The sequence below is a fragment of the Schistocerca americana genome, chromosome 2 (genome assembly GCF_021461395.2).
Source record: "Schistocerca americana isolate TAMUIC-IGC-003095 chromosome 2, iqSchAmer2.1, whole genome shotgun sequence".
NCBI lineage: Eukaryota > Metazoa > Arthropoda > Insecta > Orthoptera > Acrididae > Schistocerca > Schistocerca americana.
In genome coordinates this window covers 427,381,596-427,397,929 of record NC_060120.1, presented here as the reverse complement: position 1 = coordinate 427,397,929, position 16,334 = coordinate 427,381,596, and positions in this window count along the sequence as shown.

The following is a 16,334-nucleotide window of genomic DNA, read 5'->3' as shown; positions in this document are numbered from 1 at the left end:
TTCATTATGCATTATTCATATTACCATTTAATTCATACGACTATTCATAGTATAGAGTTTCTTATTTCTAGCATATTTCATCACTAAAACTAAGATGTGTACTTCTGTCTGACAGCCTGCATCAATCGACTCGTATTCTGAAAGAAAAATAATTAGTTAACACTGCTATCATACGATGTGTATAGTATATTCTTGTTAATGCTTGTTAATTCTGATCTATTTACTCTTCGTCGCAAGATATTGCATTTTCTTTCCTTCATTCTGATGATGAAATTCCCATTTCATAGTAATCCACTGTAGTTTGTGTAAGTTATTTCTTTTACACGTTATTGCTTTCTGAAAATGATGAATAAGGATTAATATCTTGCATTTAAATCATATACTCATTAAATAAAAACTTGTTTCTAGTGATACAATTAAGCATACAGCACAGCATGACAGAAAACGTATTAGGTCAAAAACATAGACAGTTTTCAAGTGCAAAATATGTACACACAGTATCATAATGTAGTGGCAAAAAAAAATGTAAAATAGTCACGATGTTGAGATATCATAGCGAAAAATGTCAAAGTCAACTGGTGTTATATCTTTAAGATTTCGTAGTGCATACAAACAAAACAGGAAGTCATTCATACATACACGAAAAATGGAAAATGCACACGGTCTGATATATAACGACAAGAAAAGCGACCTGCTGACCTTACCTTGCCGGGCACTTGCCAAGAAAAAATATGATAACCATCAGTAAGTGTTCATATAAATATAATTGCATAAGTGGTCATATAAAAATCAGGAAATGGCATTACAGTGTGATAAATCATAAAGTATGTTCATTCAATAAAGGGTTTAATATTGGAGACATGGTGATTGTCTTTACTTTTTCTGGTTCTCAGAGTTTCGACGTGTACTACATTGGGGTGAGGAATGCTGCGAATTCTATATGGACCTGCGTATAGAAGCTCAAATTTACTGCATCTACTCTTCCCCCTGTTGGATAAATAGTGTGTACGTATTAATATCTTCTGTCCAATGTGAAAGTCACGGCGTGTACAAACGTGTTTTTGCTGTCTTCTCCGGCGCTCTGCGGCACGTTTGATGTTGTTGAGTGCAATGTCAATTATTTGATGGTGGCGTAGTCGACGCGATGTAGGAAAGGATACTAATTCTTTAATTTTGTTAGGTGGTTCAACATTTTTCAATATAACAGTCGGAGATAGCATAGTAGATTCATTTGGTATGGAGTTAATTACATCCTGGAATGAGGGTATGTGTGTGTCCCAATCAATATGTTTTTTATGGCAGTATATTTTATATAGTTTGCCAATTTCTTTCATTAGACGTTCACAAGGGTTCGAAGAAGCGTGATACTTGGATACATAGATCAGAGAACTGTTTCTAGCTCGTAACATACGTGTCCATATAGCAGATCGAAATTGTGGTCCATTGTCGGAAATTTCTTTCAATACATGCCCTACATGAAATAAAAAATATTGTACAAATGCATTCGAAATCGATTTAGCAGTAGCTTTACGTAACGGAGTGAAGGTAACAAATTTCGAAGTGAGTTCAACAGCGACAAAGATGTAACAAAAACCTCTATTAGATCTGGGAATCGGACTAAAAATGTCTACAGCGGCCATGTGTCTCAATTTAACAGGTACAATAGGATGTAACAGAGGAATATGTGAAGTCGTGTCTGATTTAGCTTTCTGGCAGATTTTACATTACGCTAAAACTCGTCGAATACGTTTCTCCATGTTGGCAAAATAACAGTTCTGTCTCAGTATAAGAAAATATTTTCTGGCTCCGTAATGTGCGTAACTTAAATGAGTATACCAAATTAATTTGTTAACAAGTTCGTCAGGAATGCATAGCAACTAGTTGTTGCTGTCAGGGTGAGAGCGACGAAACAGAATATTATTGCGTACAGTGTAATGGTTTCTGATAGTAACATTATTCCTATTTTGCCAAAGGTGTTTAATTTCTTTCCACACGTTGTCTTTGCTCTGCTCTTGTGCTATGTCTCGTAATGATGCCGAAATGACATTTTCAAATGCAACTTGTTGAATGTACATGACGCTGAAATTTGCTTTGAGGAAGTTGGTTGCAATGTCTTGCTGATTGTTGCTGAGAGTACGGGATAGTGCGTCTGCTACAATATTTTGCGTACCGGGAATGTGGACAATTGTAAAATTAAATTCCTGTAAATAAAGCTTCCATCTGCTTAACCTGTCGTGTGTAAATTTTGCTGAAAGTAAAAACTGAATGGCTCTATGATCTGTGTAAACGGTCGTATGTCTTCCATAAAGAAAATTCCTAAATCTCGTAAATGCCCATACAACACATAATGTTTCAAGTTCTGTAACAGAATAATTGCGTTCAGCAGGTGACAGAATGCGACTCGCAAAGGCGATGTTTTTAATTACTGTATTACCGTCTTCTTCAATTTCCTGAAAAATGTGTGCGCCTAAGGCTGTGTTAGAACTGTCGGTGGCAATGGAAAAATTTCTAGTAAGATCTGGATGTGATAAAAGTGGTGCATTCAACAAAGCTTGTTTCAGATTGACAAATTCAGGCTGTGCTTGGCTATCCCAGGACCAAATAGTGTTTTTACCTGTCTATTGACATAATCTAGGGGTGTCTAAGGCAGAGTAATGAATAAATTTACAAAAAAGTTAACTAATCCCAGAAAGCTGCGTAATTGTTTCTTCGTCGTAGGTACAGTAATGTCACGTAAAGCTTGAAGTTTTTCCGTGTCAGGCGCAATGCCTTCTGCTGAAATCACACGTCCAAGAAATTTTATAGAAGTTTTGCCAAAGTACGATTTGCTAAGATTAACTGTGAGTCCTTGTGCACGAAAAGTTTGTAACAGTTGTTCAAGAATCAGATTGTGTTCAGAACAGTTAGCTTCTGCAATAAGAATGTCGTCTACATACGTTGTGATTCTGTCTTTAAGTTCTGTCGGAAGTATAGTATTCAAACCGTGAATAAATGCTGCTGAAGAAATAGTTAAACCGAACGGTAATTTACAAAATTGATAACAGTCACCAAAACAGAGAAATGCTGTGTACTTTCTGTAGTTCGGATGGAGCTGAATTTGCCAAAATCCCGATTTCAAATCTGACGTGGAATAAATAGCAGTACCATGAAATTTCTGTAGAAGTTCTTCTAGTGTCTGTGGGCGATCTGTTTCATTAATTATAATGTCACTGATGTGGCGCGAATCAAGTACGAGGCGAAGTGAACCACCCTTTTTCTTAACAATATGGAGCCGGTTTATGTACGGACGAACTGCCAGTTCAATAATACCTTGGTCATGCATAGCTTGCAATTCTATCTTAACTTGATCTCTGTGAATGTATGGAATGGGATAATGTTTGGCTTTAAATGTATCGTGCTGTTTAACTTGAAATTCATACATAAAACCGGACATAGTACCAGGGATGTTGTCAAAAACTGGAGCTTGCTGTAAAAGAATTTTGCGTAGCTCTGAACGTTCGTCGTCTGTATTTGCACTGCTCTGTTTAACTTTATCAGAAATCTTTTGCATAACGTCATAGTCGGCTTCGTCTGGAGTATTATAGTTGCGTACGTACGTATCCGTGAACAATGTGGAATGACAGTCCGTGTTACGTGATGCAGAAATGACCTCTGTCCGATTAATTGTTTGTTCTTCTGCAGATAAAGAGTGCTGAAATTCTAATGCCAGTTGTACATTTTCATCCTTTAACATTAAACAGGAATTTTGAAAGTCAATAATTGCGTCATGTTGTACCAGAAAATTGGTACCTAAAATAACGTCTGTTGTCAATAAGGGAACAGTCCAAAAATTTGAGTGGAACGTATGACCTGCAATACAAAACGATAAGTGTGTCTGTAACTTTACGTCTACTCCTTTACTAGATACTTCACCTTTTACTTTAGTTTTGCCTGATGGTAACGTAGGATAGGTATTGTCTTTGTTACATTCGTTGAAAGTTTCTTCATTTATAACTGACATAGGTGATCCAGAATCGATTACTGATGAAAATTTGGATGATCCCATCTTTACTTAATGACAGGGTGGGAAATGGTTTTTTTGAATAACTGGTTTTTCCTGCAAAAGAGTGTCTCGGATGTCGTCGAAAGTAATAACATTTTCGTGAACAAGATTCTCTGTGTCAAAAGTATTGCTTACGTTGCTGGAAGATGCAACCTGTACTGTATCTTGTCAAATTCTTTCTGATGTGCTGTTATTTGCGGGAGGATGCTGTGGCATTTCGACTATTTGTACTGTTCTATTATTTCTTCCTGACGTATTACGTTCTGGACGATATCTACTGTCTGGTTCATTCATGATAATCTGTTGTTGCGGTTGATTATGCTGCTGGTAAGACCGACTGTTATTAAACGTACGCTGAAAATTGTGCTCATTACTTTTACGTCTGTCATGTTAGTCATTTCAATACGGCGCGTTGCGATACGAGTTGAAATGATGTGTTTTCTGTACGTAGTTATTTCCTTGTTGCTGTGCGTTACTACACTCCTGGAAATGGAAAAAAGAACACATTGACACCGGTGTGTCAGACCCACCATACTTGCTCCGGACACTGCGAGAAGGCTGTACAAGCAATGATCACACGCACGGCACAGCGGACACACCAGGAACCGCGGTGTTGGCCGTCGAATGGCGCTAGCTGCGCAGCATTTGTGCACCGCCGCCGTCAGTGTCAGCCAGTTTGCCGTGGCATACGGAGCTCCATCGCAGTCTTTAACACCGGTAGCATGCCGCGACAGCGTGGACGTGAACCGTATGTGCAGTTAACGGACTTTGAGCGAGGGCGTATAGTGGGCATGCGGGAGGCCGGGTGGACGTACCGCCGAATTGCTCAACACGTGGGGTGTGAGGTCTCCACAGTACATCGATGTTATCGCCAGTGGTCGGTGGAAGGTGCACGTGCCCGTCGACCTGGGACCGGACCGCAGCGACGCACGGATGCGCGCCAAGAGCGTAGGATCCTACGCAATGGCGTAGGGGACCGCACCGCCACTTCCCAGCAAATTAGGGACACTGTTGCTCCTGGGGTATCGGCGAGGACCATTCGCAACCGTCTCCATGAAGCTGGGCTACAGTCCCGCACACCGTTAGGCCGTCTTCCGCTCACGCCCCAACATCGTGCAGCCCGCCTCCAGTGGTGTCGCGACAGGCGTGAATGGATGGACGAATGGAGACGTGTCGTCTTCAGCGATGAGAGTCGCTTCTGCCTTGGTGCCAATGATGGTCGTATGCGTGTTTGGCGCCGTGCAGGTGAGCGCCACAATCAAGACTGCATACGACCGAGGCACACAGGGCCAACACCCGGCATCATGGTGTGGGGAGCGATCTCCTACACTGGCCGTACACCACTGGTGATCGTCGAGGGGACACTGAATAGTGCACAGTACATCCAAACCGTCATCGAACCCATCCTTCTACCATTCCTAGACCGGCAAGGGAACTTGCTGTTCCAACATGACAATGCACGTCCGCATGTATCCCGTGCCACCCAACGTGCTCTAGAAGGTGTAAGTCAACTACCCTGGCCAGCATGATCTCCGGATCTGTCCCCCATTGAGCATGTTTGGGACTGGATGAAGCGTCGTCTCACGCGGTCTGCACGTCCAGCAGGAACGCTGGTCCAACTGAGGCGCCAGGTGGAAATGGCATGGCAAGCGGTTTCACAGGACTACATCCAGCATCTCTACGATCGTCTCCATGGGAGAATAGCAGCCTGCATTGCTGCGAAAGGTGGATATACACTGTACTAGTGCCGACATTGTGCATGCTCTGTTGCCTGTGTCTATGTGCCTGTGGGTCTGTCAGTGTGATCATGTGATGTATCTGACCCCAGGAATGTGTCAATAAAGTTTCCCCTTCCTGGGACAATGAATTCACGGTGTTCTTATTTCAATTTCCAGGAGTGTATTTGGCGGAGCCGACGCTATACGTGTAGGCGGCGAAACATTAAACCTTGGTTGACCTTGCAGGCTACATTGTTGGTTAGGTATGCTAACCGGCTGGTTTTGTTGCTGTTGTGGGAAAAGCCTCTATTGTTGCCTAAATGTATCTGCGATTACTAAAAATTTTGTACATACTGATGATTAAAATTTTGTCTTTCATTAAAATTACGCTGCTATTTCTTTTTATTTCGCGAGTTCCTACTGAAAATTGTCACGTTCGGTAAAACTTGTCATATCAGGTTTTCTTTACTCATTTCTAATTCTAGACAGATCGATAGTTGAAGAGCTGTTTTGATAGATATGAAGGATAGTAAAAGAGAAGGCTGCAGTGCAGAAAACTAAAGATGAAATAGCACTACTATGGCTCGGGGCCCTGTGCACTCTACGGCACATATTCATCGAAGCAACGAAACGTCAGGGAGAAGTATTTCTATTATTGGACCACGGCCTCTTAGTCCGGAAGTTTTAATTACTGAAGACGGCGGCCGTGAAAGCCTACACGCTATGAAATAAATTTTAGTTTCTGCGTTACAGGCAATGACGGTGAAAATTCAAAAGCAAATTGTTGTATCCAATGCAATTCTAGTTTCTGCATTACGGGCCAAGCTGGAGAAAATACACAAGCAAATTGTCGTATCCAGTCCAAAGGGTGTATTTCTGTTCCGTCATTTTTAAATACCTTAGATTTTTTTACGGATAAAAATTGCTTGTAATCAAAATTTTCGTCTCTGAATGTCTGAACAGGTTCAGGATTGTATGCTAATCTGTTTGTCTGTGATTGTTCGGAATCTAACTCACGTACTCTCTGTAAATTACCTAAATTATACTGGCTGTGTGAGTCTGACAAATGTTCGGAAAGTGGCGTATACTGTGATGTGTTAACTCCTGTAATATTTTTCAACTCCGTCAATTCGTGCTGCAAAGATGACAATTTTCTACGTAATGTATTATTAGACGAACCTATCTCACTGATCGTCTGCTGTAAATTTTGGAATTCGGGTGTTTGATTAAACGAAACAGGTGACGTATCGTCTGATTTGGTGTCATTATTATTTTCAATAACATCAATACGACTGGCCAATTCATCACATTTTTCAGTCAGTACTTTTACCTGATCATCGTTTTTAGTATCACAAGCATTAATTTGTTTTTGTATTTTGCGTGTGGTTTCGTTCAATTTTTTAACGTTTGCTTTGATGGCATCGGGATCCTGTATTAGTTCCAACTTTTCAAGTCTGTTGGTCATTGTCTGAAAGTCTAATGTGTGTGCGTCTGTTTTTGTTTGAAGATCGGAGATTTCATCATGCAATTCGGCGTTCAACTGTTTGATTTCGTCTGATACTGTAGCAATATTGTTGTCTACGTATGTTCTTGCTTTCGCAAACAATTTACGCTTATCTTCCTGTCTCTGTGCGGTAATTGTCTCCATGACTTGTTGCTTTACTTTATTCTGTTCCTGTATAAATTTACGGTAACGCGTTTCACTGTTTTGTAGGTGGTTATTAAAACGTTCGTCAATTTGGCTGTTCTGTTGGTCAAACTTCGCGTCTACTTTCGCATCCAGCGTGCGTGAAAGTTCTGCTGACATTAATTTAAACTCATCGCGTAACTGTGTTGCGTTTTCAGAACACTGTTTAGCGACTGCACTAATTTCATCTCTAAGTAATTTAGTTGTGGCTGCATGTGTATTACTTAATTCTTGTGCCACAGATCTAATTTCTTCACTACTGTTCCTAGCACAAGCCTTAATTTCCTCACGTAATTGTTCTTTAGTATCATGACATTGCACGGCAACGGCTGTAATCTGTTCACTAAGTTGTTTGTTCTGTTCATTAAGTTGTTTGAAATTGTTGCCTTGTTTATCATTCGACTGTTTGGAGTTGCTTTCTAGTTTTTCATTTAGTTGTTTGTTCGATTCATTAATTTGTTGTTTGAAATTTTCATTAAGTTGTAGCAATAATGCCATAACTTGATCCATGCCAATATTACCTACTCTATTCTCTGTGCTGTTTGATGGCGTACCTGCAATTGTCACGTTTTGCGTAACCATTTGGTCATTCTGTGATTCTCGAAAAGGTTTGCCCATCGGATGTGCACTACGGGTCACTACCTCGGAATCAAATAGATCTGACGTATTTTGACTACATTGTTCATCTTCGTGAGAAAAAATTATCTGTACACTATGCAAATTTTGCAAATCAGGCGTGTCAAACTGGGCAGCGTTCATTGTATCGGAACGTGCCGCGTCATCAATCGTTAAATTTACTGTGGACATAATTGCATTTGTTTGCCCATCATTAGGATTTAACTCAATACTAGTGATCGGCAGGCACTGAGTATCTGTAATTAGACGATTATCACTATTACACTGAGTGTCGCAAGTATTATCGGTCAAATTATTCGAGTCGGCTATTTCACTCATTGCACATCACGATGTACCGTTAACAGTTTTTCACGGCATTTTTCACAAAACAAACTTAAGAACAAAATGAAACAAAGACGAAGCAAAAATGGAACAAACACAATTACAACAAAGAGCAATAAATTGCCGATGATCTGTGAAAGAAAGAGTGACAAATTAGTAAATGCGTTGCGCCAGATGCAAACTACATTTAAGCAAATAAGAGTAGATATAGGAATACTTCTCAGAAATTCACAAAGAAATACGATCCTGGCCGGTTGTCGGCAAGTGTAACCTCCCCACAAAATATAATAAATAATATGAATATGATTCTAATTTAGTGTAACCTCAAAACAGAAAAATTCCTAAACCTCTCAACAGTAAAAAATTATAATTATGTCGTTCACATTAACTGTAACGTCCCAACAAAAAATAAATAAATAAATTCAGTAACCTGGTAATAATACAATGTAACTAACCTCTCAATTAAATTGTCGCTCACTTATAACTTTTCAATAATTGACTGTGAATTTAACCTGGCAAATTTTGGACGTCAGCAGTGCTGCGTCATGGCCCTGAAAGATCATTCTGAATAAAAAAGAGAAAAATTGTTACCTCAATGAAGTCGCCGGATAACGCATATATATATCTGCTCTTAAAATAATGTTTTCTGGCACAGCCCTGTGCAATGCTGGCCGATAGATTTCTCATTTGTGAAAGGAAGCAGCTGTTTTTCTTTTGCAACAATTGGGATGATCATGGATGGGAGAAATTAGTAAATTCTTTAAATTGAAATGAATGGTTGTTAAAAGTTACTTTTTATGAGAAAGATTGTTATTACGACATTTTAAAAACATTTACATGGGACTTGAGATGACATTACTACATATGCGCGAGGCTGCTTTTTACCTTATACAATAATACTCAGGCTCCGAGATCGCTGCACCGCGACCGGCCCAGCCAACATGATACACCAGACCAGACTAGAGCAGACTGCAGACTAGCAACAACTTACTGCTACAGCTACAAAGTTCGTACTGCAGTCAACACTGCTCTCTGGTCAGAGATTCTCTTCTACCTTGCATATCGCAGGCAGCGCATGAGCAATACATCGAAATTACATCTCCTCGGACCTCTTACAAGGTTCGAGACCCAGTCCAGCAAAAGTTTCCAACTTTCATCATAGACTTAAGCCTATGTCAACTGGCATTGTCAGTGTTTTGTGTCTTGATTCATAGTGGCTGCAGGATCGAAAATGGTGTTTATTCATTCGGACATGTCCGAAAGAACGGATACAACATTTACATTGTGTGGAACTCTCTGCGCAAGACACTAACTGGAGGTTTTTTGGTGAAATTTCCAGCGAAGTCTGCTATGTAAAAATTAGTAGCAAAATGGCATAAAACGGGCTCTCCATCGCAGAAAAACTGTAACTACTCGAAAAATGTTCGAACACTAGAAAACATTGCTCGAGTGAAGGAAATCTTGGAACAAAGTTCGACGAAGTCTCAACGCTGGTGATTTATTAGTTTTATGCCATCATGGCTAAACATTATCGAAAAGAACCTGCATCAGTATCCTTACAAATATACTGTTATTCATGAGTTACAGCGTCCTGTCGAACTTCCGTGGGTTAAGTTCTGCCGCTGGTTTCAGAGTTATTTGGAGTCAAACCACCGTCTTTTGTTTCTACAGATGAGGCCTAGTTCAGGGCTTTGAGCAGCCATTACATAATCTCAAGACTGGTGCGTGGTATACAGTGCCTTGTGTCCGCCTCATAATACGACTCTTTCACAAATAGTTAATGATAACTGGTGTCTTCAGAATTTGTTTAATTCATATGTGGATCAACTCACGGGGGATGAACGACTCTACGGATATCTTCAGGAAGACGGGGTAACGGCACACACAGACTTGCCAACCTTCTCATGAGTGCAGATTTGTGACCAGAAGAATATCAGCAGTTGCACTACAATCTCCTGGCCACCACTATCACCTGATCTCTCCCTGTGTGATTTTTACTAGTGAGGGAAATTGAAGTGTCAGGTGTACTCAACTACTTCTGTACTTCTCACAGAATGGAACAGCAGTCCGTTGAAAATCCTACTGCTGCTGTCCCTCAGGTGCAGCTGCTACGTGTGTCACACAGTTTTATAGAGCGCAGTGCTGGATTCACGTCAAAGGTAGTCGTTTCCAGCATCTTTTGTAATCTTTGCTAACAAGAGTCAACAATCTTGTTTCAAATATACTCTAACAGAGTTCTGCTTTGCCCAGCCCCTGTTTATCCTCCTACCTTTTTAAAATCGACCGTCGTGTAGGTACACAGCTCATGGTATCCGTGGAACTTGGCAAATACCGTGATGTGGAAGTGCTTTGGTAGGAGGAAGGTGACGTCTGAGAACTTCAGTCCTCGGAGCTGAGGGAAAGGTGAATAGTACACGCTAAATTTTACCAACTGGATGACAGAACTTTTCATAAAGCGTGGTTTCAGCACCATTTGATTGCCATGTTTTCGTTTTTGGATGTTTGCCCAATATTCTACGCATTACTTCCTGCTCTAGCTGCGGAGTTTTGATTTTACCATCGCGTTATTAGCTCCTAAGTACGATAAATTGACACGTCGCATGTCCTGGCCAACCTGTCAACTTGTTCATCATCTTTACTGCATGAGTCCCTAGGGATCCACAGCATAGGATTCTAAAACTGTCTTTGGTGCTTATTGAGATTTTAGAGCTGTTTAGCTGCCTGAATGAATTTATATTCTATGATCCTCGTAACACACACGTAAATTCTCCTCCAAGTATGCTCTGATAGTAAATATGTCCGCCCAGAGTACCATAGCCAGCTTTCGTAGAGAGAGTCGACTATCTATTGAGGAATCACTCTATATATCCGAAATAAAGCATCTTCGGCTGTTTGCGTCCTGTCATTAAACCAGGCTAGTTCACTTGTACGATATCCTGATTTTCGACAGCAAAATTAGATTTTCCAACTATACCATGCCTTTCCAAGACCACACGTTCTCCAAATCTAATTTCTAGTCTTTCTCCTGTCTGTCTCTGAGAGTAGACATAATACTCCGTCCTTGCAGTAACATGTGAAATTACTCCATAGAGCGGAAAAGGCAGGTTTATTGACATCCGCGATGAAACTGAATTTTTTGGGATCTAAGGTCTTCTAGCGAACAAGTAGTTGTAACGGTAACACCGGTCACCTTGAATGGTAATGGATGCTAACGTTATAACACTGCGAGGAATTTTTGAGAATACTGACCATGAGATAACCTAAGAAGCAACCAGTTTTGGGTGCTTTTAGATGATCACCTACTTGGGGCAGAAGACGACATGATATAGGATGGATGGGGAATCTAAAACACTTCTCCTCTTTATATGGCAATACACCATGTGAGGAGCACTGTCCTCGTAAGGAAGGACTACTTACCTTTCTTTCCCCGTTATACAAGTAGGGTCCTGGTTCAGGTTCACTTTCATCTGTATTCCAAGAAGGCGACATAAGACTGAGGTTGTCCCCTTACTGTGCGGCAGGTTTATCTGTAACTCTTCCAACTGCTAGATTGCCTCCATTGCCATCTATGATGTCTTTGATTTCCCTAAAAGTCAGATGCAAAAACGTTGAATACAGATGCAGGTCTTGCTCTCGGATTGCATTCAGGGAATTTTTCCCGACTGCTTCCGGAAAGGCTTGAACATCAGTTTGCAGCCTGTCGAGACTTTATCGGGACCTTTGGGGGAGCGTCCTTAAGCAATTCTGATACCCAGACTGCTATTTTTACGTTGGTGAATAGTTCCCCTGCTGGTCTGGTCACGGAAACATCTTAGGTAAAATCTCCTTCAGCCAGTCCACTGGCTCAATCCTCTCACGGATAAAGACCAGGCGGACGTTCCTGAATTTGGGGCCTTGACATGTGTCCTCCCCTGTTTTTGTTTTTTAAAGAGGGCCATCAGGACTAGCTCCTCCCGCTACGATGTAATTTTCACAACCTGTTCGATATGAGCTTCCTAAAAATGTGAAACTGGTGTCTGATACCCTGTTCCGTGCCTCGGTTTTTTCTTCATACGTTTCTGCTGTGGACTCCTCCCTTGTTCTCTTGCTACCTGTCCTACGCGTAGAAGGGGTCCGTTTATTCACTTCGCTTTGAGACTATCTTTCCTTGGGGATCTTAGGTCCAAGACCTTTTAACTTCATTCTTTTCCTTCCTTTTCTATAAGAAGTCTCCTTCTCTGAGTTGTAGACAAGACTTTAATCCTGATCTCGTCTAAATTATAAGTATTTAAGCCACTCCTCGAACTGGTCTCTTCGCCGAAACATTTGCTGAAACAGCTTACATCGGTTCACGACCCGGTGACTGGGTGTTTGAGGTATTAAATCTTTCAGTTTTTTAGTTTATATTCTGTGTTTTCCACTCTGGCCCATCCAGAACAGGGGATGTATATTGATCCACAACAGCGGAAACCTGCGCGCTGTAAGGCCGGTATTCGTGAGGTTCATGTCGCACCATAACATGTGTCAAAAATCCTCGGAACAGATAGTCTCACACCTTGAGCTGAGCGAGGGCTTTCCTTTCACTCCACTCGTTCCATCTAATACACATTTTCGTGTGAATTGGCCCAAAAAGAGTTACCTATCCCCCTCACCTCTAAAAGCTCTAATCTTTCCTGGGGTCAAGGTACCCAGACTTAAGTAAAAGCACTCCTGAGGGAAGCAAACGATAGGTTCACTAAGTGCTTCATACTGCAATCCACATGCAACTATTTCAAATACCGTCATATCGTTAAAACAAGCTCACATAAAATGTACTATAATAATAGCTAGCTCATTCGACTAAGAATCTGCAACCAACGCCTCCTTCTATTCGGCTTTTAAACGCCAGTCAGCCAGTCAGAAACTTCTCGCCACTGAGTTGTCAGATTGTGGCTCTGATTCAGCTTTCGGGGGCGTAAATCTCAAGCTACCAGGAATTTAATAGCAGTCCCAACAGTGGGAGCCAATCAATTGCAAGCTACCAGGAATTTAATAGCAGTCTCAATCATGGATGCCAATCAACATTTTTGGTACTTGCAAGGGATTCCAATTAATAAGGAGACTGAGGAAACAGGACAGGTGATGTGACACTAATTAACACAGGTTCAAGTTAACAGGATATATTCTCGAAACATTTACATTCGTACAGGCAGGGACAGCCTTCACTGACGAAATGAATTACTGACAGACGTAGTTATCAATGAATGCAGGAATCAACATGCAGAGTTATCAAAAGACCTTAAACGACCCTCGGATTTTAAAGTACAAGAGGGAGCTGAATCCATGTGAGAATTCTAAAATATTACAAAGGAGGCTGAACCCTTCAGGAGGCGATCGAGAAGTCTGAGTGGAATTGTTGCAATGTCTGCTTACCACAGGGAGGAAAGTGTAGCCTCGTGGCATGAACACAACGAAGTAGTGCGTACATATTGTAAATGGTGGCTTCTGTATGCGATCGACATTTATATCTCTTGGTCAAAGTAATGAGCAAACGCTCTTTAATTTGGCTCTAGGCAGAAACTGCTGAGACCGTATTGCGTGTGCTTCACGATCGTCTTGCTGCAGATGTTTGTTCGAAGGGAAGCTGGCGAACTGGAACTTGGGCGGCTGCGCTCTCATGCTTTATGAGTCCAGAACGTCCGCACACCGACACTTTTCTGACCTCTAAAAACAGTGCTAGTAGCAACTGCAGGAAGGCAGTGTTGTTCCAGTACTGCTTGCCAATATTTATAGAATAGACAAAGTCACTTGTCCACAGAGGCTTCCCATCTTGACTTCGCTCACACCGCCACAACAGGTCCGCTTTGTAGCACTGGTCACCTCTGGGAAGAAGAAACCTGTTTGAAGTTTCTCCGAATTTTATGGTTGTCGCCATCTTGAGCGAATAATCAATAGTTCCCAAAATGATCACATCTTAATTTTGTACTCCAAGAGGAAAAAAAAAGACGCCTCACTAAGGAATTATGGGAATGGAACAGAAATCTGTAGATGTGACATGTACGTTCACAGACTAAAAAGTATTACAATTTCAGAAAAATGCATGTTTTATTCAAGAGAAATAGCTTCACAAATAGAGCTAGTCAAAAAATGGTTCAAATGGCTCTGAGCACTATGGGACTCAACTGCTGTGGTCATAAGTCCCCTAGAACTTAGAACTACTTAAACCTAACTAACCTAAGGACATCACACACATCCATGCCCGAGGCAGGATTCGAACCTGCGACCGTAGCGGTCGTGCGGTTCCAGACTGTAGCGCCTTGAACCGCTGGGCCACTTCGGCCGGCAGCTAGTCAATGACGCACAGGTACACCTCTGGCCCTTATGCAAGAAGTTATTCGGCTTGTTAGATATATTTGTTGGATGACCTCCTGAAGTATATCGTACCAAATTCTATCCAACTGGTGTGTTGTATCGTCAGAATCCCAAGGTATTTGGAGGGCTCTGCCCATAATGCTCCAAACGTTTCTCAGTTGGGGAGAGAGCGCCAGCCACGAAGAGAAGCAACAGAAACTACCTTTGTGTACGGGTGGACATTATCTTGCTGACATGCAAGCCTAGTTTGACTTGCCAGGAAGGGCAACGAAACGGGCAGTAGAATATCGTCGACGTACCTCCGCACAGCAGGGGCGCCGCGAATGACTACCAAAGGGGTCCTGCTATGAGATGAAATGTCATCCTAGACCAATCACTCCTGGTTGTCAGGCCGTATGGAATGTTGCCGACACCACTGCTGATGGGCTTGTTGGTGTGTCGAGGTCAATGGTAGTCGGGGCAAGGGACGCCCTGAGCTCAGTCCCCTTTCTGTAAGCCGTTTATTAATGGTATTTGTTGTCACTGAAGCACAGATTGCGCGACAGATCGGAGAAAATGGTGTATCCGGTGCTGTGAGTGCCCCTCTGATGATAACTTGGTCGTCGCGCTCTGTCGTCTCTCTAGGTCGACCGCTTCCTTCTTGACACTTTGTTAGGCCATGGTTCTCCAGCTACTGCCAAAACTATCGAGTAGTGGCATCGCTCCTCTTCAAAAGCAGAGCGCTTCGCCGACCACTCCAACTGGCTCCTTTGAACCGAACTACACATCCTCTCTCAGATGCCTGTCCACGAGGCATAGGTGCCGTCCACCTAAAACACGCAAAGAAATTCCCAAAGAATTTATGCCCTATTGTCGATGTGCTCCCTGTTTAGTATCCTATCCAGTTGCGCTGTTAAATTGCGCTGCAGCGGCATATACTCATCCATTGGCCTCCAAGGTTTACAATATTGCGTTTTCCGTCGATGCCTGAGTAATATCACTTTGTGACCAATTTGTGTGACTCCTTCGTATTTCGTTGTTTCTGGGATCTTAGAGTGTCCTATTCACAGAAATGCTCTGCATCAAAGGGCATCGGTTCGATCCTACTCGCAATGTGAATGTCAATACTGTGATCATGGACCGATATCTTACCTGCATGCAGGAACTTGGTTTGCTGCGGCGACCTCCTTGGTGCATGGAATCAGTGTCGGAAGGAGGAGCTCGTGTTTTCCGGAGGCGGTAACATGACACTTTCAACACTGCCCATCTAGAAGACGTCTTCTTCGCCCACCCAAAGCGTTGTCAGTACTCCAGCTGTTGCCTTCAGAGAATCTCCTCCCACATTGCCCTTCCACATGATAGAAGAATTTGTCTCTGTAAATTTTCGGGGTAAACTCGATTATGTACGAGGACTATGACTAACCTTACCTTCGTCTTCCTCAACGAATTTGAATTTAACGGCCTCGCACTCCCTTCCCAACAAAGAAATGGTGATTCTGTAAAATTGTCGCCAAATGTGCGGTCTGTGACTGTTTTAAAACTATAGCTACATTTACATACTAGCCAACTAGGGCATGTCCGGCTGTGTAAAAACGATTCGAAAAGCTCACCTCACAGCAAG